Source organism: Oncorhynchus kisutch, unplaced genomic scaffold, assembly GCF_002021735.2.
Source record: "Oncorhynchus kisutch isolate 150728-3 unplaced genomic scaffold, Okis_V2 Okis09a-Okis19a_hom, whole genome shotgun sequence".
NCBI classification, from domain to species: domain Eukaryota; kingdom Metazoa; phylum Chordata; class Actinopteri; order Salmoniformes; family Salmonidae; genus Oncorhynchus; species Oncorhynchus kisutch.
The window spans coordinates 16,050,721-16,073,243 of NW_022261985.1; the positions used below are offsets into that span (position 1 = coordinate 16,050,721).

At 48.1% G+C, this 22,523-nt stretch overlaps 1 protein-coding gene across 2 annotated transcripts in view; it reads right to left on the bottom strand.

Annotated features, from left to right (window-relative positions):
* The window catches only part of LOC109884915 (uncharacterized protein KIAA0930 homolog), a 55,517-nt gene that overhangs the window by 31,931 nt on the left and 1,063 nt on the right, over positions 1–22,523 (bottom strand). The gene's annotated exons all lie outside the window — the stretch shown is intronic.

Below are 22,523 nucleotides of genomic sequence, written 5' to 3' on the forward strand. Positions count from 1 at the left end.
AGTCATCAGGATAGTCACACACACACACCAGCACACAGGCCAGTCATCAGTGACCACGACTCACCCACCACCTGACTGCTTCCATGAGCAACAAGAGCTCACGGGTCTTGCCTCCCGAGTGGCGCAGTGCTTGCGGTGTCACTACAGCCCCGGGTTCGATCCCAAGCTGTGTCACAGCCGGCCGTGACCAGGAGACCTATGAGGCGACGCACAATTGGCCCAGCGTCGTCCGGGTTAGGGGAGGGTTTGGCCCAGCGTCGTCCGGGTTAGGGGAGGGTTTGGCCCAGCGTCGTCCGGGTTAGGGGAGGGTTTGGCCCAGCGTCGTCCGGGTTAGGGGAGGGTTTGACCGGCCAGGATATCCTTGACGCATCGCGCTCTAGCGACTCCTTGTGGCGGGCCGGGCACCTGCAAGCTGACTTCGTCATTGGATGGTGTTTCCTTCGACACACTGGTGCGGCTGGTTTCCGGGTGAAGCGAGCAGCGTGTCAGGAAGCAGTGCGGCTTGGCATCGTCGTGTATCGGAGGACGCACGGCTCTCGACCTTCGCATCTCCAGAGTCCGTAGGGGAGTTGCAGCGATGGGACAAGACTAACTACCAGATATCACCAGATTGGGGAGAAAAAAGGGCTAAAAGGTTTTTACATGTATTTATTTCTCACGTCTCACTTCAGAACACTTAACCATTGAGTTGTGAAGTTTATGGACAAGTTCAGGCATTCATTGACTGTTTATGGTTAAGGTTTGGAATAGGGTCTCCCCAACCACAACACCTAGCTAACCAGCCGAGGGCCCCCCCCCCAACCACAACACCTAGCTAACCAGCCGAGGGCCCCCCCCCCCCCCAACCACAACACCTAGCTAACCAGCCGAGGGCCCCCCCCCCCCCCAACCACAACACCTAGCTAACCAGCCGAGGGCCCCCCCCCCAACCACAACACCTAGCTAACCAGCCGAGGGCCCCCCCCCAACCACAACACCTAGCTAATCAGCGAAGGGCCCCCCCCCATCCACAACACCTAGCTAATCAGCCAAGAGCCCATTAGAGGGAGAGTCAGGAGGTGAAACACTGAGCTTGAACTTCGCTGGGTAATAGAGCGTGGAGAGAGTGAGCGTGGAGAGAGTGAGAGCGTGGAGAGAGTGAGAGGGTGGAGAGAGTGAGCGTGGAGAGAGTGAGCGTGGAGAGAGTGAGCGTGGAGAGAGTGAGCGTGGAGAGAGTGAGCGTGGAGAGAGTGAGCGTGGAGAGAGTGAGCGTGGAGAGAGTGAGCGTGGAGAGAGTGAGCGTGGAGAGAGTGAGCGTGGAGAGAGTGAGCGTGGAGAGAGTGGGGGTGGAGAGAGTGGGGGTGGAGAGAGTGGGGGTGGAGAGAGTGAGCGAGGAGAGAGTGAGCGAGGGTGGAGAGAGTGAGCGAGGGTGGAGAGAGTGAGCGAGCGTGGAGAAAGTGTGTAGAGACCCTGTCATCCCTTGTTGTCACAACAGAACCTCTACCGTGCCATCCCTTGTTGTCACAACAGAACCTCTACCCTGTCATCCCTTGTTGTCACAACAGAACCTCTACCCTGCCATCCCTTGTTGTCACAACAGAACCTCTACCCTGCCATCGCTTGTTGTCACAACAGAACCTATACCCTGCCATCCCTTGATGTCACAACAGAACCTCTACCCTGTCATCCCTTGTTGTCACAACAGAACCTCTACCCTGCCATCCCTTGTTGTCACAACAGAACCTCTACCCTGCCATCCCTTGTTGTCACAACAGAACCTCTACCCTGCCATCCCTTGTTGTCACAACAGAACCTCTACCCTGCCATCCCTTGTTGTCACAACATAACCTCTACCCTGCCATCCCTTGTTGTATCACAACAGAACCTCTACCCTGCCATCCCTTGTTGTATCACAACAGAACCTCTACCCTGCCATCCCTTGTTGTCACAACAGAACCTCTACCCTGCCATCCCTTGTTGTCACAACAGAACCTCTACCCTGCCATCCCTTGTTGTCACAACAGAACCTCTACCCTGCCATCCCTTGTTGTCACAACAGAACCTCTACCCTGCCATCCCTTGTTGTCACAACAGAACCTCTACCCTGCCATCCCTTGTTGTCACAACAGAACCTCTACCCTGCCATCCCTTGTTGTCACAACAGAACCTCTACCCAGCCATCCCTTGTTGTCACAACAGAACCTCTACCCTGCCATCCCTTGTTGTCACAACAGAACCTCTACCCTGCCATCCCTTGTTGTCACAACAGAACCTCTACCCTGCCATCCCTTGTTGTCACAACAGAACCTCTACCCTGCCATCCCTTGTTGTCACAACAGAACCTCTACCCTGCCATCCCTTGTCACAACAGAACCTCTACCCTGCCATCCCTTGTTGTCACAACAGAACCTCTACCCTGCCATCCCTTGTTGTCACAACAGAACCTCTACCCTGCCATCCCTTGTTGTATCACAACAGAACCTCTACCCTGCCATCCCTTGTTGTATCACAACAGAACCTCTACCCTGCCATCCCTTGTTGTATCACAACAGAACCTCTACCCTGCCATCCCTTGTTGTATCACAACAGAACCTCTACCCTGCCATCCCTTGTTGTCACAACAGAACCTCTACCCTGCCATCCCTTGTTGTCACAACAGAACCTCTACCCTGCCATCCCTTGTTGTCACAACAGAACCTCTACCCTGCCATCCCTTGTTGTCACAACAGAACCTCTACCCTGCCATCCCTTGTTGTCGCAACAGAACCTCTACCCTGCCATCCCTTGTTGTCGCAACAGAACCTCTACCCTGCCATCCCTTGTTGTCGCAACAGAACCTCTACCCTGTCATCCCTTGTTGTCGCAACAGAACCTCTATCCTGCCATCCCTTGTTGTCACAACAGAACCTCTACCCTGCCATCCCTTGTTGTCAGAACCTCTACCCTGCCATCCCTTGTTGTATCACAACAGAACCTCTACCCTGCCATCCCTTGTTGTCACAACAGAACCTCTACCCTGCCATCCCTTGTTGTATCACAACAGAACCTCTACCCTGCCATCCCTTGTTGTCACAACAGAACCTCTACCCTGCCATCCCTTGTTGTCACAACAGAACCTCTACCCTGCCATCCCTTGATGTCACAACAGAACCTGTACAACTCTTTCCCCCTGAAGCTGATTGGAGGAGAGAATCACCACAGGGTTGTTCATCACTGTGTGGCTCAGGCTCCGTGCCAAATGGCACCCTGTTCTTATCTAGAGCAAGGAGAGAAGTGAGACACGAGGTGGGAGAGAATAGGGTGCCATGTTGGGACACAGCCTGTGTCTCATCCTGAGCCTGGAGGAGGACAGGGGAGGACTGATTCCAAATCAATACCTCTTCCACACCAGAGGAACACAAGACTGGCTACAGACACACTGCCGTCTGGCAGATAGTGAGACAATCCTGGAGACGACTGATGAGTTTGTCCTTGTCCTGCAGTGTTGTCCTCTGTTCTCCCCTCCTCGATATCTGGCCCGTCATGGAAAAACAAGGAGGGAGAGGGGGGATGCTGACAGCAGCAGGATTTGACCACTGATTTGTCCTCTGGACTCAACCATGAGCTCACAGTTTCTCCCTTCACAGCCTTCTCCACTCCCCTCACTACACAGGGAAGGGGAGAGGTGAGGGGGAGGGAGGAGAGAGAGGAGTGGGGAGAGAGAGGGGGAAGGTGAGAGGTGAGGAGGGAGAAGGGGGAGAGAGAGACTGAGGAGGGAGGGAGGAGAGAGAGGGAGGAGAGGGGGAGGGAGAGGAGTGGGGAGAGAGGTGGGAGAGGAGTGGGGAGAGAGGTGGGAGAGGAGTGGGGAGAGAGGTGGGAGAGGAGTGGGGAGAGAGGTGGGAAAGGTGAGAAGGGAGGAGAGGGGGAGGGAGAGAGAGGGAGGAGAGGGGGAGAGAGAGAGAGGGAGGAGAGGGGGAGAGAGAAGCGAATGGAGCAGGGCCTGTTTTCTCCAACGTGGTGCAACACAGACAAGAAGCCTCCTACCTAGAACAGTAGCCTTAGGGAGCCTGGTCTATAGTAGTACCACTATATACGGAATAGGGCCCTGTGGCTACCGGGAGGCTAGTCGGTGGATGTAGAGCGAGTGGCTACCGGGAGGCTAGTCGGTGGATGTAGAGCGAGTGGCTACCGGGAGGCTAGTCGGTGGATGTAGAGCGAGTGGCTACCGGGAGGCTAGTCGGTGGATGTAGAGCGAGTGGCTACCGGGAGGCTAGTCGGTGGATGTAGAGCGAGTGGCTACCGGGAGGCTAGTCGGTGGATGTAGAGCGAGTGGCTACCGGAAGGCTAGTCGGTGGATGTAGAGCGAGTGGCTACCGGGAGGCTAGTCGGTGGATGTAGAGCGAGTGGCTACCGGGAGGCTAGTCGGTGGATGTAGAGCGAGTGGCTACCGGGAGGCTAGTCGGTGGATGTAGAGCGAGTGGCTACCGGGAGGCTAGTCGGTGGATGTAGAGCGAGTGGCTACCGGAAGGCTAGTCGGTGGATGTAGAGCGAGTGGCTACCGGGAGGCTAGTCGGTGGATGTAGAGCGAGTGGCTACCGGGAGGATAGTCGGTGGATGTAGAGCGAGTGGCTACCGGAAGGCTAGTCGGTGGATGTAGAGCGAGTGGCTACCGGGAGGCTAGTTGGTGGACACCTTATTGGAAGTATGACGGACCACAGATTCACCCTGCGCACCCTTATTGTCAAAGAAACAAATCAAAACGTGGGGTGAGACGTAGCTTAATCCCCCACCCTCGTCAACACACAATCTGGACCCTCTATTTCTGAAACTATCCGCCGCCATTGTCGCAACCCCTAATACCAACCATGATCAAACTTTCTTTCATATCGTCTGAGATCCCCAAGGACTGGAAAGCTGCCGCGGTCATCCCCCCTCTTCAAAGGACCCAAACTGTTACAGACCTATATCCATCCTGCCCTGCCTATCTAAGGTCTTCGAAAGCCAAGTGAACAAACAGATCACCGACCATCTTGAATCCCACCGTACCTTCTCCGCTGTGCAATAAGGTTTCCGAGCTGGTCATGGGTGCACCTCAGCCACACTAAAGGTACTAAACGACATCATAACCGCCATCGATAAAAGACAATACTGTGCAGCCATCTTCATCGACCTGGCCAAGTCTTTCGACTCGATCACCATATTCTTATCAGCAGACTCAGTAGCCTCTGTTTTTCTAATGACTGCCTTGCCTGGTTCTCCAACTACTTTGCAGACAGAGTTCAGTGTGTCACATCGGAGGGCATGTTGTCCGGTCCTCTGGCAGTCTCTATGGGGGTGCTATCTAACCTCCAAACGAGCTTCAATGCAATACAACACTCCTTCCGTGGCCTCCAACTGCTCTTAAACGCTAGTAAAACCAAATGCATGCTTTTCAACCGATCGCTGCCTGCACCCGCACGCCCGACTAGCATCACCACCCTGGATGGTTCCGACCTAGAATATGTGGACATCTATAAGTACCTAGGTGTCTGGCTAGACTGTAAACTCTCCTTCCAATCTAGAATCGGCTTTCTATTTCGCAACAAAGCCTCCTTCACTCACGCCGCCAAACTTACCCTAGTAAAACTGACTATCCTACCGATCCTCGACGATGTCATCTACAAAATGGCTTCCAATACTCTACTCAGCAAACTGGATGCAGTCTATCACAGTGCCATCCGTTTTGTTACTAAAGCACCTTATATCACTCACCACTGCGACCTGTATGCTCTCGTCGGCTGGTCCTCGCAACATAATCGTCGCCAGACCCACTGGCTCCAGGTCATCTACAAGTCTATGCTAGGTAAAGCTCTGCGTTATCTCAGCTCACTGGTCACGATGGCAACACCGTAGCACACGCTCCAGCAGGTGTATCTCACTGATCATCCCTAAAGCCAACACCTCATTTGGCCGCCTTTCGTTCCAGTTCTCTGCTGCCTGTGACTGGAACGAATTGCAAAAATCACTGAAGTTGGAGACTTTCATCTCCCTCACCAACTTTAAACATCTGCTATCTGAGCAGCTAACCGATCGCTGCAGCTGTACATAGTCTATTGGTAAATAGCCCACCCATTTTTACCTACCTCATCCCCATACTGTTTATATTTATTTACTTTTCTGCACACCAATATCTCTACCTGTACATGACCATCTGATCATTTATCACTCCAGTGTTAATCTGCTAAATTGTAATTATTATCCTACCTCCTCATGCCTTTTGCACACAATGTATATAGACTCTGTAAAAAAGTTAAATTCTACTGTGTTATTGACTTGTTTATTGTTTACTCCATGTGTAACTCTGTGTTGCTGTCTGTTCACACTGCTATGCTTTATCTTGGCCATGTCAAAGTTGTAAATGAGAACTTGTTCTCAACTAGCCTACCTGGTTAAATAAAGGTGTTCTCAACTAGCCTACCTGGTTAAATAAAGGTGTTCTCAACTAGCCTACCTGATTAAATAAAGGTGTTCTCAACTAGCCTACCTGATTAAAATAAGGTGAAATAAATAAATAAAATAAACACACGCACATTAAAACAAAGTGGTTTAATTCCACAACCACCTAAAAGGAAGCGATTCCCAAACCATCCATAACAAAGCCAACCCCTAGAGCGAGATTAACTGACCCAAACTTCAGGAAAGCTTTGACTATGTACAGACTCAGTGAGCATAGCCTTGCTATTGAGAAAGGCTGCCGTAGGCAGACATGTCTCTCAAGAGAAGACAGGCTATGTGCTCACTGCCCACAAAATGAGGTGGAAACTGAGCTGCACTTCCTAACCTCCTGCCCAATGTATGACCATATTAGAGACACATATTTCACTCACATTACACAGACCCACAAAGAATTTGAAAACAAACCCGATCTTGATAAACTCCCATATCTACTGGGTGAAATTGCACAGTGTGACATCACAGCAGCAAGATGTGTGACCTGTTGCCACGAGAAAAGGGCAACCAGTGAACAACAAACCATTGTAAATACAATCCATATTTATTTATTTTCCCTTTTGTACTTTAACCATTTGCACATCGTCACAACACTGTATATATAATGACATTTGAAATGTCCCTATTTAAACATTTAAAAAAAATGTGAGTGTAATGTTTACTGTTCATTTCACTTCTGTTAATTATGCATTTCACTTGCTTTGTCAATGTAAACATACGTTTCCCATGCCAATAAGGCCCTTAAATTGACAGTCTGGATGCAAGGAGGGCTGTGGGAGAGAGAGAGAGAGTCTCAGTGCTGTGTGTAGACTCATCATCAGTCAGTTTGACTCATGAACCCATGTGGCAACAGACAGACAAATCTGTTTAAATCTCTCTAGGACAAGGTGACTTTAATCAATCATATTTCTTGGTCTGTGGTGTGTAATGAGGAACAACCAGACGCTGCACTTCCTAGTTACTAATAAGCATTGCACCTAGGGAAGACACTTTCTAGTTGGCTTAGATCGGGAAAATTATCATTGTTGTTGTTTCTTACATTATTTTCTCAGAATGTTTCATGTATTTATACCTACAGCCAGACATAACTGTTGGATTAGATCGTCGGTCGGTCACCAGACATAACTGTTGGATTAGATCGTCGGTCGGTCACCAGACATAACTGTTGGATTAGATCGTCGGTCTCACCAGACATAACTGTTGGATTAGATCGTCGGTCGGTCACCAGACATAACTGTTGGATTAGATCGTCGGTCGGTCACCAGACATAACTGTTGGATTAGATCGTCGGTCGGTCACCAGACATAACTGTTGGATTAGATCGTCGGTCGGTCACCAGACATAACTGTTGGATTAGATCGTCGGTCGGTCACCAGACATAACTGTTGGATTAGATCGTCGGTCGGTCACCAGACATAACTGTTGGATTAGATCGTCGGTCGGTCACCAGACATAACTGTTGGATTAGATCGTCGGTCTCACCAGACATAACTGTTGGATTAGATCGTCGGTCGGTCACCAGACATAACTGTTGGATTAGATCGTCGGTCGGTCACCAGACATAACTGTTGGATTAGATCGTCGGTCTCACCAGACATAACTGTTGGATTAGATCGTCGGTCGGTCACCAGACATAACTGTTGGATTAGATCATCGGTCTCACCAGACTGTTGGATCCTTTGGTTGCAGCTCTACTCATCTCGGGGGCTGCACCAAAACGCCCACGCTGGAGAAGAGGTAGAAGGAGCGGGGCCCGAGTCTGACTCAGGAGGCGTACATCACATACACCACTTCAGAGTATATTACTCGCTAACGTTCAGTCCCTGGACACATAAAGTAGATGAGTTCAGGGCGAGGATCTCCTTCCAGAGAGATGTCATGGACTGTAACATACTCTGTTTTACGGAATCATGGCTCTCTCCGGATATAATTGTCCCATTCCATTCAGCCAGCGGGGTCCTCCGTCCATCGCGCAGACAGGAAGCAAGAACTCTCCGGGTAAAAGAAAGGCGGAGAAGTTTGTTTCATGATTAACTAGTCATGGTGTGATTGTGTTAACGTACAGGAACACAAGTCCTTTTGTTCTCCCGATCTGGAATTCCTTATCAAATGCCGATCGCGTTGCCTCCGGAGATCATTTTCTTCAGTCATTGTCACTGCTGAGTATATCCCCCTCCCAAAGCTGACACCATGACGGCTCTCAAGGAACTACATTGGACTATGTGCAAACTGGAAACCGCATATCCCGATGCCGCATTTATCGTAGCTGGAGACTTCAATAAAGGAAATCTGAGGAAATTGCTACACGCGCATCACGGACCCTGGATCACTGCTACTCTCTCTTCTGGGACGGCTGCAAGGCCCTCCCCATCCTTCCCTTCAGCAAATCAAATCACGCCTCCATTTTGCTCCTCCCCGCCTATTAGGCAGAAACTTAAAACAGGAAGTACCCGTGGTAAGGTCTGACCAATCGGAATCTACGCATCAAGATGGTTTTGGGTCGCCTCAGAATAGCATCGACATAAACACTGACTGGGTTCATCAGGAAGTACATACAGGATGTAGTTCCCACTCTGATGAGTAGAAGGTATCCCAACCAGAAACCGTGGATAGATGGAAACACTGCATTCAACCACGGTGACTGGGAACAGGGACGTGTACAAACAGACCAGCTATGACCTCCGTAAGAAAATTAAAAAGAGTCAAAATGACAGTACAGAGACAAAGTGGAGTTGCAATTCAACTGCTCAGACTCGAGACGTATGTGGCAGGGACTCCAGACAAATCACGTCGAAGACACTGACATCTCGCTCCAAGACAAGCTAAAACACCTTCACCCGCGTCGAAGAATACAACATCGAGCCGTTGACGCGGGCCCCTAACGCTCTCGAGGACTGTTCTTCTCCATGGCTGGTCATGGTCATGGTCATTTAAGTGTGTTAACCCTCACAAGGCTGCCGGCCCAGACGGCATCCCAAGCTGCATTCTCAGAGCATGTGCAGACCAGCTGGCTGAAGTGTTCACGGACATATTCAATCTCTCCATATACCAAATCTGTTGTCCCTACTTGCTTCAAGATGTCCACCATTGTTCCTGTGCCCAAGAATGCGAAGGTAACTATTAAATTACTAGCACTCATTTTGTTATGAGAGGCTAGTTAAGCACCATTTCCACTTTGACACCCTAAACCCACCTCAATTTACACACCGCCCTAACAGATCCACAGACTCACCGTTAAGCTCAGGGCCCTGGGTCTGAACCCTGTGCAACTGGATCCTGACGGGACGACCCCAAGTGGTGAAGGTTGACAACACCTCTGCTACACTGACCATCAACACAGGTACCCCACAAGGGTGCGTGCTCAGCCCTCTCCTGTTATGCACCATCAGCCTGGTAGGTCTACTACTAGTGAACAGCAGTACTACCACCATCAGCCTGGTAGGTCTACTACTAGTGAACAGCAATACTACCACCATCAGCCTGGTAGGTCTACTACTAGTGAACAGCAGTACTACCACCATCAGCCTGGTAGGTCTACTACTAGTGAACAGCAATACTACCACCATCAGACTGGTAGGTCTACTACTAGTGAACAGCAGCACTACCACCATCAGACTGGTAGGTCTACTACTAGTGAACAGCAGCACTACCACCATCAGCCTGGTAGGTCTACTACTAGTGAACAGCAGCACTACTACCATCAGCCTGGTAGGACTACTACTAGTGAACAGCAGTACTACCACCACCAGCCTGGTAGGTCTACTACTAGTGAACAGCAGCACTACCACCATCAGCCTGGTAGGTCTACTACTAGTGAACAGCAGCACTACTACCATCAGCCTGGTAGGACTACTACTAGTGAACAGCAGTACTACCACCATCAGCCTGATAGGTGAACAGCAGCAGTACCAGAGAGTCATTGATAAAGTGTTGGTCTATATATGGAGTACAGCTCCTCTCCCAGAGAGACATGGTGTATATATGGAGTACAGCTCCTCTCCCAGAGAGACATGGTGTATATATAGAGTACAGCTCCTCTCCCAGACAGACATGGTGTATATATGGAGTACAGCTCCTCTCCCAGACAGACATGGTGTATATATGGAGTACAGCTCCTCTCCCAGAGAGACATTGATAAAGTCCTGGTCTATATATGGAGTACAGCTCCTCTCCCGGAGAGACATTGATAAAGTCCTGGTCTATATATAGAGTACAGCTCCTCTCCCAGAGAGACATTGATAAAGTCCTGGTCTATATATAGAGTACAGCTCCTCTCCCAGAGAGACATTGATAAAGTCCTGGTCTATATATAGAGTACAGCTCCTCTCCCAGAGAGACATTGATAAAGTGTTGGTCTATATATGAAGTACAGCTCCTCTCCCAGAGAGACATTGATAAAGTGTTGGTCTATATATGAAGTACAGCTCCTCTCCCAGAGAGACATTGATAAAGTGTTGGTCTATATATAGAGTACAGCTCCTCTCCCAGAGAGACATTGATAAAGTGTTGGTCTATATATAGAGTACAGCTCCTCTCCCAGACAGACATTGATAAAGTCCTGGTCTATATATAGAGTACAGCTCCTCTCCCAGAGAGTGGAACTTTACATCAGCTCTGCTCTAGAACACTGCTCGGCTCTAGAACACTGCTCGGCTCTAGAACACCTCATGACAACAGGAGAATCACCAAGATCCATTCTTGTGTTTCCTAAGTCAAAATGTCAGGCTGTAATGTGACTGTTTCTATTTCAACTATTTCAGTTGACTTTATACTACAAGACCAGCGCTCTGATGTGGTCTGTCAAACAGGGAACTACAACATAAAACACATACTGTTGTCACAGAGGAACACACACAGCCAGATGTGGGAGATAATTCATGATACAGGACCTCATTGTCCTATAACCTGCAGTCCTCCTCAAGATGCTCATAGAGCATCAGTAACTAGAGTAGAAGACTGGGTAGTGGGACAGGGAGTCAGAGGGCCATCAGTAACTAGAGTAGAGGACTGGGTAGTGAGGCAGGGAGTCATAGGGCCATGGCCATCAGTAACTAGAGTAGAGGACTGGGTAGTGGGGCAGGGAGTCATAGGGCCATCAGTAACTAGAGTAGAGGACTGGGTAGTGAGGCAGGGAGTCATAGGGCCATGGCCATCAGTAACTAGAGTAGAGGACTGGGTAGTGGGGCAGGGAGTCATAGGGCCATCAGTAACTAGAGTAGAGGACTGGGTAGTGGGGCAGGGAGTCAGAGGGCCATCAGTAACTAGAGTAGAGGACTGGGTAGTGGGGCAGGGAGTCAGAGGGCCATCAGTAACTAGAGTAGAGGACTGGGTAGTGGGGCAGGGAGTCAGAGGGCCATCAGTAACTAGAGTAGAGGACTGGGTAGTGGGGCAGGGAGTCAGAGGGCCATCAGTAACTAGAGTCAGCATTCTGATACAGGGGACCAGGGTCCTATAGAGACATACAGCATTCTGATACAGGGGACCAGGGTCCTATAGAGACATACAGCATTCTGATACAGGGGACCAGGGTCCTATAGAGACATACAGCATTCTGATACAGGGGACCAGGGTCCTATAGAGACATACAGCATTCTGATACAGGGGACCAGGGTCCTATAGAGACATACAGCATTCTGATACAGGGGACCAGGGTCCTATAGAGACAGAGACATACAGCATTCTGATACAGGGGACCAGGGTCCTATAGAGACAGAGACATACAGCATTCTGATACAGGGGACCAGGGTCCTATAGAGACATACAGCATTCTGATACAGGGGACCAGGGTCCTATAGAGACATACAGCATTCTGATACAGGGGACCAGGGTCCTATAGAGACAGAGACATACAGCATTCTGATACAGGGGACCAGGGTCCTATAGAGACAGAGACATACAGCATTCTGATACAGGGGACCAGGGTCCTATAGAGACATACAGCATTCTGATACAGGGGACCAGGGTCCTATAGAGACAGAGACATACAGCATTCTGATACAGGGGACCAGGGTCCTATAGAGACAGAGACATACAGCATTCTGATACAGGGGACCAGGGTCCTATAGAGACATACAGCATTCTGATACAGGGGACCAGGGTCCTATAGAGACAGAGACATACAGCATTCTGATACAGGGGACCAGAGTCCTATAGAGACATACAGCATTCTGATACAGGGGACCAGGGTCCTATAGAGACATACAAACTCGGTCTCAACCTTTAAGTCTTTACTGAAGACTTCTCTTCAGTGGGTCATATGATTGAGTGTAGTCTGGCCCAGGAGTGGGAAGGTGAACGGAAAGGCGCTGGAGCAACGAACCGCCCTTGCTGTCTCTGCCTGGCCGGTTCCCCTCTTTCCACTGGGATTCTCTGCCTCTAACCCTATTACAGGGGCTGAGTCACTGGCTTACTGGGGCTCGCTCATGCCGTCCCTGGAAGGGGTGCGTCACCTGAGTGGGTTGATTCACTGATGTGGTCATCCTGTCTGGGTTGGCACCCCCCCTTGGGTTGTGCCGTGGCGGAGATCATTGTGGGCTATACTCAGCCTTGTCTCAGGATGGTAAGTTGGTGGTTGAAGATATCCCTCTACTGGTGTGGGGGCTGTGCTTTGGCAAAGTGGGTGGGGTTATATCATTCCTGTTTGGCCCTGTCTGGGGGTGTCCTCAGATGGGGCCACAGTCTCCTGACCCCTCCTGTCTCAGCCTCCAGTATTTATGCTGCAGTAGTTTATGTGTCGGGGGGCTGGGGTCAGTTTGTTATATCTGGAGTACTTCTGTCCTATTCGGTGTCCTGTGTGAATCTAAGTGTGCGTTCTCTAATTCTCTCCTCTCTTTCTTTCTCTCTCTCGGAGGACCTGAGCCCTAGGACCATGCCCCAGGACTACCTGACATGATGACTCCTTGCTGTCCACAGTCCACCTGGCCGTGCTGCTGCTCCAGTTTCAACTGTTCTGCCTTATTATTATTCGACCATGCTGGTCATTTATGAACATTTGAACATCTTGGCCATGTTCTGTTATAATCTCCAACCGGCACAGCCAGAAGAGGACTGGCCACCCCACATAGCCTGGTTCCTCTCTAGGTTTCTTCCTAGGTTTCAGCCTTTCTAGGGAGTTTTTCCTAGCCACCGTGCTTCTACACCTGCATTGCTTGCTGTTTGGGGTTTTAGGCTGGGTTTCTGTACAGCACTTTGAGATATCAGCTGATGTACGAAGGGCTATATAAATAAATTTGATTTGATTTGATACAGCATTCTGATACAGGGGAACCAGGATCCTATAGAGACAGAGACAGTAGAGTCCTCAAACCAACCTGCATCTGACTGGTACAGACTCCACATCCCAGCCGAGCAGGTCCCCACAGAACAACATGTAGAAGCCAATCAACAACAAAATGGTGTCAACACCTTGGTCGTCTCTAACCTTTAGTGTTGTTTTTAACCTTTAATAACCTTCAGAAAGCCATGGTCAGAGGGAAAGCTTTCACAGCGGATGCTGCTGTTCATGTTTTTAAATCCCACATAGAAAAGGGTTCTGCACTACTCCTAGTGCCCATCACCAGGCAGGGCCACAGCGTCCGCTCCCCCTTCTCAGTCTCCAGTATATACAGTGGGGCAAAAAAGTATTTAGTCTTGGCCATAGTGGAGTTTGGAGTGTGACTGTTTGAGGTTGTGGACAGGTGTCTTTTATACTGATAACAAGTTCAAACAGGTGCCATTAATACAGGTAACGAGTGGAGGACAGAAGAGCCTCTTAAAGAAGAAGTTACAGGTCTGTGAGAGCCAAAAATCTTGCTTGTTTGTAGGTGACCAAATACTTATTTTCCACCAGAATTTGCAAATAAATTTAAAAAATCCTACAATGTGATTTTCTGGATTTCTTTTCTAATTTTGTCTGTCATCGTTGAAGTGTACCTATGATGAAAATTACAGGCCTCTCATCTTTTTAAGTGGGAGAACTTGCACAATTGGTGGCTGACTAAATACTTTTTTGCCCCACTGTATGCTGCAACAGTCTATGTGCTGGGGGGCGAGCGTCAGTCTGTCTTATCTGGTGTCCTGTGTGATCTTAGATATGCTCCCTCTAATTCTCCCATCTCTCTCCCTCTCCCCTTCAGAAGGACCTGAGCCCTAAGACCATCCCTCGTAACTACCTGGTCTGATGACTCCTGGCTGTCCCCTGTCTCCAGTCCACCTGGTCGTGCTGCTGATCCAGTCTCTGCTGTTCTGCCTGCGGCTACGGAGCCTTGACCAGTTCACCAGACGTGCTACATTGTCCCGGACACCGGCTATTCATACTGCCGTTCAACTAGTCATTATGTTTTAAAAATGTCCATCCATCCTAATCCTTCAGTGATAACAGTAACAGAGCTATTGATTAGATGTGTAAAATGCCTCAGAGAAAGACAGATTGAGAACGAGAGAAAGACATTGACACGAGGAGACCCAGCGCTCTGTGGTGACATCTTAACATGAGACCCAGCGCTCTGTGGTGACATCTTAACATGAGACCCAGCGCTCTGTGGTGACATCTGAACATGAGACCCAGCGCTCTGTGGTGACATCTTTACATTAGACCCAGCGCTCTGTGGTGACATCTTAACATGAGACCCAGCGCTCTGTGGTGACATCTTAACATGAGACCCAGCGCTCTGTGGTGACATCTTAACATGAGACCCAGCGCTCTGTGGTGACATCTGAACATGAGACCCAGCGCTCTGTGGTGACATCTGAACATGAGACCCAGCGCTCTGTGGTGACATCATATTGACACAAGACCCAGCGCTCTGTGGTGACATCATCTTAACATGAGACCCAGCGCTCTGTGGTGACATCATCTTAACATGAGACCCAGCGCTCTGTGGTGACATCATCTTAACAGGAGACCCAGTGCTCTGTGGTGACATCATCTTAACATGAGACCCAGTGCTCTGTGGTGACATCATCTTAACATGAGACCCAGCGCTCTGCGGTGACATCATCTTAACATGAGACCCAGCGCTCTGTGGTGACATCATCTTAACATGAGACCCAGCGCTCTGTGGTGACATCATATTGACACGAGACCCAGCGCTCCGTGGTGACATCATATTGACACGAGACCCGGCGCTCTGCGGCGACGTCATACTGAGACCGGAATACAGAGGACACGTCCCTGACAGAACAATACCACTACTGAGAGACAAACAAACGCTTGGCAAATCACCACGTTTCTAGTATAGAATGCAGATTAGTGTTCGGAGGTTATCCCTCAGATTACGCTGTTGAACCAAGGACTTTTTGTAGACGAGCCTAGATGTTGCGTTCACCTTGACACTCAGAGAGAGATAATCCGGTCTTCAGTCCACATTGGGCTCCCAGAGAGACTATATTTAGATGGTCATACAAGGGGAGGCAGGTAACCTAGTGGTTATTATGGGGTGGCAGGTCCCCTAGTGGTTATTATGGGGTGGCAGGTAACCTAGTGGTTATTATGGGGTGGCAGGTCGCCTAGTGGTTATTATGGGGTGGCAGGTCGCCTAGTGGTTAGAGAGTTGGGCCAGTAACCCGAAAGGTTGCTGAATCGATCGAATCCCCGAGTTGACAAGGTAAAAATCTGTCATTCTGCCCCCTGAACAAGGCAGTTAACCCACTGTTCCTAGACCAGTTAATCCACCGTTCCTAGACCAGTTAACCCACCGTTCCTAGACCAGTTAACCCACCGTTCCTAGACCAGTTAACCCACCGTTCCTAGACCAGTTAACCCACCGTTCCTAGACCAGTTAACCCACCGTTCCTAGACCAGTTAACCCACCGTTCCTAGACCAGTTAACCCACCGTTCCTAGACCAGTTAACCCACCGTTCCTAGACCAGTTAACCCACCGTTCCTAGACCAGTTAACCCACCGTTCCTAGACCAGTTAACCCACCGTTCCTAGACCAGTTAACCCACCGTTCCTAGACCAGTTAACCCACCGTTCCTAGACCAGTTAACCCACCGTTCCTAGACCAGTTAACCCACTGTTCCCCGGTAGGCAGTCATTGTAAATAAGAATTTGTTCTTAACTGACTAGTTAAATAAAAATGTTAAATTAAAAAGTACTGTACCCTCAGTATTCACAGTACTGCCGGTAGAACACACCTCAGTATTCACAGTACTGCCGGTAGAACACACCTCAGTATTCACAGTACTGCCGGTAGAACACACCTCAGTATTCACAGTACTGCCGGTAGAACACACCTCAGTATTCACAGTACTGCCGGTAGAACACACCTGCTGCTCATTACAAAAGGCTCCTTTCTACAGGAATGTGTTATCTTGACCAGCACTACATGGATGTTCCTGAGAACAGCCCCTTAGCCATGGTATAGCGCCCATATACCACACCCCCTCGTGCCTCATGGCCAACTAAAGGCCCGTTGACGAGCGTGGCGTGTAACCACTAGGAGGCAAACAGAAACAGAGGTGCTGAAACGTCGAGGGACCGACCTGAAATTGTGCAACGTTTCTGTTTTTCTTCAATGTGCACTAATGAACACACCCGTTTTGTTTCCACACCAGCTGCTTTCTGGCTGCTTTTAAAAAAAATTAACGATTTGGGTTCATTTTTATTCATGAATAACCTGGCCGGAGCTCATCTCTATGGTTTTTTGTATGATAATGAGCCTTCAGGCAGGTGTGCAGCTGTGGGTGACATTACAATGAGAATGAGCCTTCAGGCAGGTGTGCAGCTGTGGGTGACATTACAATGAGAATGAGCCTTCAGGCAGGTGTGCAGCTGTGGGTGACATTACAATGAGAATGGACTCTTTCAGGAGGCAGCGATGGTACAGAAACATTGAGAAGAAAGAAAACACAGTTACTGATGTTGTTTCTATCCATGAGCCAAGTTCCCTACGGTTGCTGTGGTATCGCCTGAAACATCAATATTTAAAATGTTTATAGCATGTGGTTTTCAAAAAAGGTCCAAAAATAACTTCCCGATGCTAAAGTTGAATACCCAGATATCAAGTCTGGTGGCCTGGGGATGCAATAATATATCAAAATATAGCATCCCCCTTCTCCTGGCTGGGGACAAGTCTGGTGGCCTGCGGATCCAATAATATATCAAAATATAGAATCCCCCCCCCCCCTTTTCCTGGCTGGGAACAAGTCTGGTGGCCTGGGGATGCAATAATATTCACATGGATATCACAAGTTGTACAACACTATAGCCGACTGTTTAGGACCATTGAGGCCACCTCATTCCTCATCAGTCCACTGGTCAGTGCACTATGATACACAGACCGCCTTGTCTAAATCCATGAAGCATCGGCATTAGTTTCAGAGACTGGATAGAGGTAGCTACAGTGTTATGCTGTAGCTAGTTTCAGAGACTGGATAGAGGTAGCTACAGTGTTATGCTGTAGCTAGTTTCAGAGACTGGATAGAGGTAGCTACAGTGTTATGCTGTAGCTAGTTTCAGAGACTGGATAGAGGTAGCTACAGTGTTATGCTGTAGCTAGTTTCAGAGACTGGATAGAGGTAGCTACAGTGTTATGCTGTAGCTAGTTTCAGAGACTGGATAGAGGTAGCTACAGTGTTATGCTGTAGCTAGTTTCAGAGACTGGATAGAGGTAGCTACAGTGTTATGCTGTAGCTAGTTTCAGAGACTGGATAGAGGTAGCTACAGTGTTATGCTGTAGCTAGTTTCAGAGACTGGATAGAGGTAGCTACAGTGTTATGCTGTAGCTAGTTTCAGAGACTGGATAGAGGTAGCTACAGTGTTATGCTGTAGCTAGTTTCAGAGACTGGATAGAGGTAGCTACAGTGTTATGATGTAGCTAGTTTCAGAGACTGGATAGAGGTAGCTACAGTGTTATGCTGTAGCTAGTTTCAGAGACTGGATAGAGGTAGCTACAGTGTTATGATGTAGCTAGTTTCAGAGACTGGATAGAGGTAGCTACAGTGTTGATGTAGCTAGTTTCAGAGACTGGATAGAGGTAGCTACAGTGTTATGAGGTAGCTAGTTTCAGAGACTGGATAGAGGTAGCTACAGTGTTATGCTGTAGCTAGTTTCAGAGACTGGATAGAGGTAGCTACAGTGTTATGCTGTAGCTAGTTTCAGAGACTGGATAGAGGTAGCTACAGTGTTATGCTGTAGCTAGTTTCAGAGACTGGATAGAGGTAGCTACAGTGTTATGCTGTAGCTAGTTTCAGAGACTGGATAGAGGTAGCTACAGTGTTATGCTGTAGCTAGTTTCAGAGACTGGATAGAGGTAGCTACAGTGTTATGATGTAGCTAGTTTCAGAGACTGGATAGAGGTAGCTACAGTGTTATGCTGTAGCTCGTTTCAGAGACTGGATAGAGGTAGCTACAGTGTTATGATGTAGCTAGTTTCAGAGACTGGATAGAGGTAGCTACAGTGTTATGATGTAGCTAGTTTCAGAGACTGGATAGAGGTAGCTACAGTGTTATGCTGTAGCTAGTTTCAGAGACTGGATAGAGGTAGCTACAGTGTTATGATGTAGCTAGTTTCAGAGACTGGATAGAGGTAGCTACAGTGTTATGATGTAGCTAGTTTCAGAGACTGGATAGAGGTAGCTACAGTGTTATGATGTAGCTAGTTTCAGAGACTGGATAGAGGTAGCTAGTTTCAGAGACTGGATAGAGGTAGCTACAGTGTTATGATGTAGCTAGTTTCAGAGACTGGATAGAGGTAGCTACAGTGTTGATGTAGCTAGTTTCAGAGACTGGATAGAGGTAGCTAGTTTCAGAGACTGGATAGAGGTAGCTAATTTCAGAGACTGGATAGAGGTAGCTACAGTGTTGATGTAGCTAGTTTCAGAGACTGGATAGAGGTAGCTACAGTGTTATGCTGTAGCTAGTTTCAGAGACTGGATAGAGGTAGCTACAGTGTTATGCTGTAGCTAGTTTCAGAGACTGGATAGAGGTAGCTACAGTGTTATGATGTAGCTAGTTTCAGAGACTGGATAGAGGTAGCTACAGTGTTATGCTGTAGCTAGTTTCAGAGACTGGATAGAGGTAGCTACAGTGTTATGATGTAGCTAGTTTCAGAGACTGGATAGAGGTAGCTACAGTGTTATGCTGTAGCTAGTTTCAGAGACTGGATAGAGGTAGCTAGTTTCAGAGACTGGATAGAGGTAACTAGTTTCAGAGACTGGATAGAGGTAGCTAGTTTCAGAGACAGGATAGAGGTAGCTACAGTGTGATGATGTAGCTAGTTTCAGAGACTGGATAGAGGTAGCTACAGTGTTATGCTGTATAGCTAGTTTCAGAGACTGGATAGAGGTAGCTACAGTGTTATGCTGTAGCTAGTTTCAGAGACTGGATAGAGGTAGCTACAGTGTTATGATGTAGCTAGTTTCAGAGACTGGATAGAGGTAGCTACAGTGTTGATGTAGCTAGTTTCAGAGACTGGATAGAGGTAGCTACAGTGTTGATGTAGCTAGTTTCAGAGACTGGATAGAGGTAGCTACAGTGTTATGATGTAGCTAGTTTCAGAGACTGATAGAGGTAGCTACAGTGGTATGCTGTAGCTAGTTTCAGAGACTGGATAGACGTAGCTACAGTGTTATGCTGTAGCTAGTTTCAGAGACTGGATAGAGGTAGCTACAGTGTTATGATGTAGCTAGTTTCAGAGACTGGATAGAGGTAGCTACAGTGTTATGCTGTAGCTAGTTTCAGAGACTGGATAGAGGTAGCTACAGTGTTATGATGTAGCTAGTTTCAGAGACAGGATAGAGGTAGCTACAGTGTTATGATGTAGCTAGTTTCAGAGACTGGATAGAGGTAGCTACAGTGTTATGTAGCTAGTTTCAGAGACTGGATAGAGGTAGCTACAGTGTTATGATGTAGCTAGTTTCAGAGACTGGATAGAGGTAGCTACAGTGTTATGATGTAGCTAGTTTCAGAGACTGATAGAGGTAGCTACAGTGTTATGCTGTAGCTCGTTTCAGAGACTGGATAGAGGTAGCTACAGTGTTATGATGTAGCTAGTTTCAGAGACTGGATAGAGGTAGCTACAGTGTTATGCTGTAGCTAGTTTCAGAGACTGGATAGAGGTAGCTACAGTGTTGATGTAGCTAGTTTCAGAGACTGGATAGAGGTAGCTACAGTGTTATGAGGTAGCTAGTTTCAGAGACTGGATAGAGGTAGCTACAGTGTTATGCTGTAGCTAGTTTCAGAGACTGGATAGAGGTAGCTACAGTGTTATGCTGTAGCTAGTTTCAGAGACTGGATAGAGGTAGCTACAGTGTTATGCTGTAGCTAGTTTCAGAGACTGGATAGAGGTAGCTACAGTGTTATGCTGTAGCTAGTTTCAGAGACTGGATAGAGGTAGCTAGTTTCAGAGACTGGATAGAGGTAGCTACAGTGCTACCTCTATCCAGAGACTGGATAGAGGTAGCTACAGTGTTATGCTGTAGCTAGTTTCAGAGACTGGATAGAGGTAGCTACAGTGTTATGATGTAGCTAGTTTCAGAGACTGGATAGAGGTAGCTACAGTGTTATGCTGTAGCTCGTTTCAGAGACTGGATAGAGGTAGCTACAGTGTTATGATGTAGCTAGTTTCAGAGACTGGATAGAGGTAGCTACAGTGTTATGATGTAGCTAGTTTCAGAGACTGGATAGAGGTAGCTACAGTGTTATGCTGTAGCTAGTTTCAGAGACTGGATAGAGGTAGCTACAGTGTTATGATGTAGCTAGTTTCAGAGACTGGATAGAGGTAGCTACAGTGTTATGATGTAGCTAGTTTCAGAGACTGGATAGAGGTAGCTACAGTGTTATGATGTAGCTAGTTTCAGAGACTGGATAGAGGTAGCTAGTTTCAGAGACTGGATAGAGGTAGCTACAGTGTTATGATGTAGCTAGTTTCAGAGACTGGATAGAGGTAGTTACAGTGTTGATGTAGCTAGTTTCAGAGACTGGATAGAGGTAGCTAGTTTCAGAGACTGGATAGAGGTAGCTACAGTGTTGATGTAGCTAGTTTCAGAGACTGGATAGAGGTAGCTAGTTTCAGAGACTGGATAGAGGTAGCTAGTTTCAGAGACTGGATAGAGGTAGCTACAGTGTTATGATGTAGCTAGTTTCAGAGACTGATAGAGGTAGCTACAGTGTTATGATGTAGCTAGTTTCAGAGACTGGATAGAGGTAGCTAGTTTCAGAGACTGGATAGAGGTAGCTAGTTTCAGAGACTGGATAGAGGTAGCTAGTTTCAGAGACTGGATAGAGGTAGCTAGTTTCAGAGACTGGATAGAGGTAGCTAGTTTCAGAGACTGGATAGAGGTAGCTAGTTTCAGAGACAGGATAGAGGTAGCTAGTTTCAGAGACAGGATAGAGGTAGCTAGTTTCAGAGACAGGATAGAGGTAGCTAGTTTCAGAGACAGGATAGAGGTAGCTAGTTTCAGAGACAGGATAGAGGTAGCTAGTTTCAGAGACTGGATAGAGGTAGCTAGTTTCAGAGACTGGATAGAGGTAGCTAGTTTCAGAGACTGGATAGAGGTAGCTAGTTTCAGAGACTGGATAGAGGTAGCTAGTTTCAGAGACTGGATAGAGGTAGCTAGTTTCAGAGACTGGATAGAGGTAGCTAGTTTCAGAGACTGGATAGAGGTAGCTAGTTTCAGAGACTGGATAGAGGTAGCTACAGTGAACGATTTTACTGAGTTACAGTTCATATAAGGAAAATCAGTCCATTGAAATAAATAAATGAGGCCCTAGTCTATGGATTTCACATGACCAGGCAGGGGAGGGGATAGGCCCACCCATTGGGGAGCCAGGCCCAGCCAATCAGAATGAGTTCTTCCCCCCACAAAAGGGCTTTATTACAGACAGAAATATTCCTCAGCATGCCAATTTCACTCTCCCTCAAAAATGTAGATATCTGTGGCATTGTGTTGTTTGACAAAACTGCACATTTGAGTGGCTTTTTATTGTCCCCCAGCACAAGGTGCACCTGTGTAATGATCATGCTGTTTAATCAGCTTCTTGATAGGCCACGCCTGTCAGGTGGATGGATTATCTTGATAACGGAGAAATGCTCACTAACAGGGATGTAAACAAAGTGGTGCACAACATTTGAATAACTTTTTGTGCTGTCTG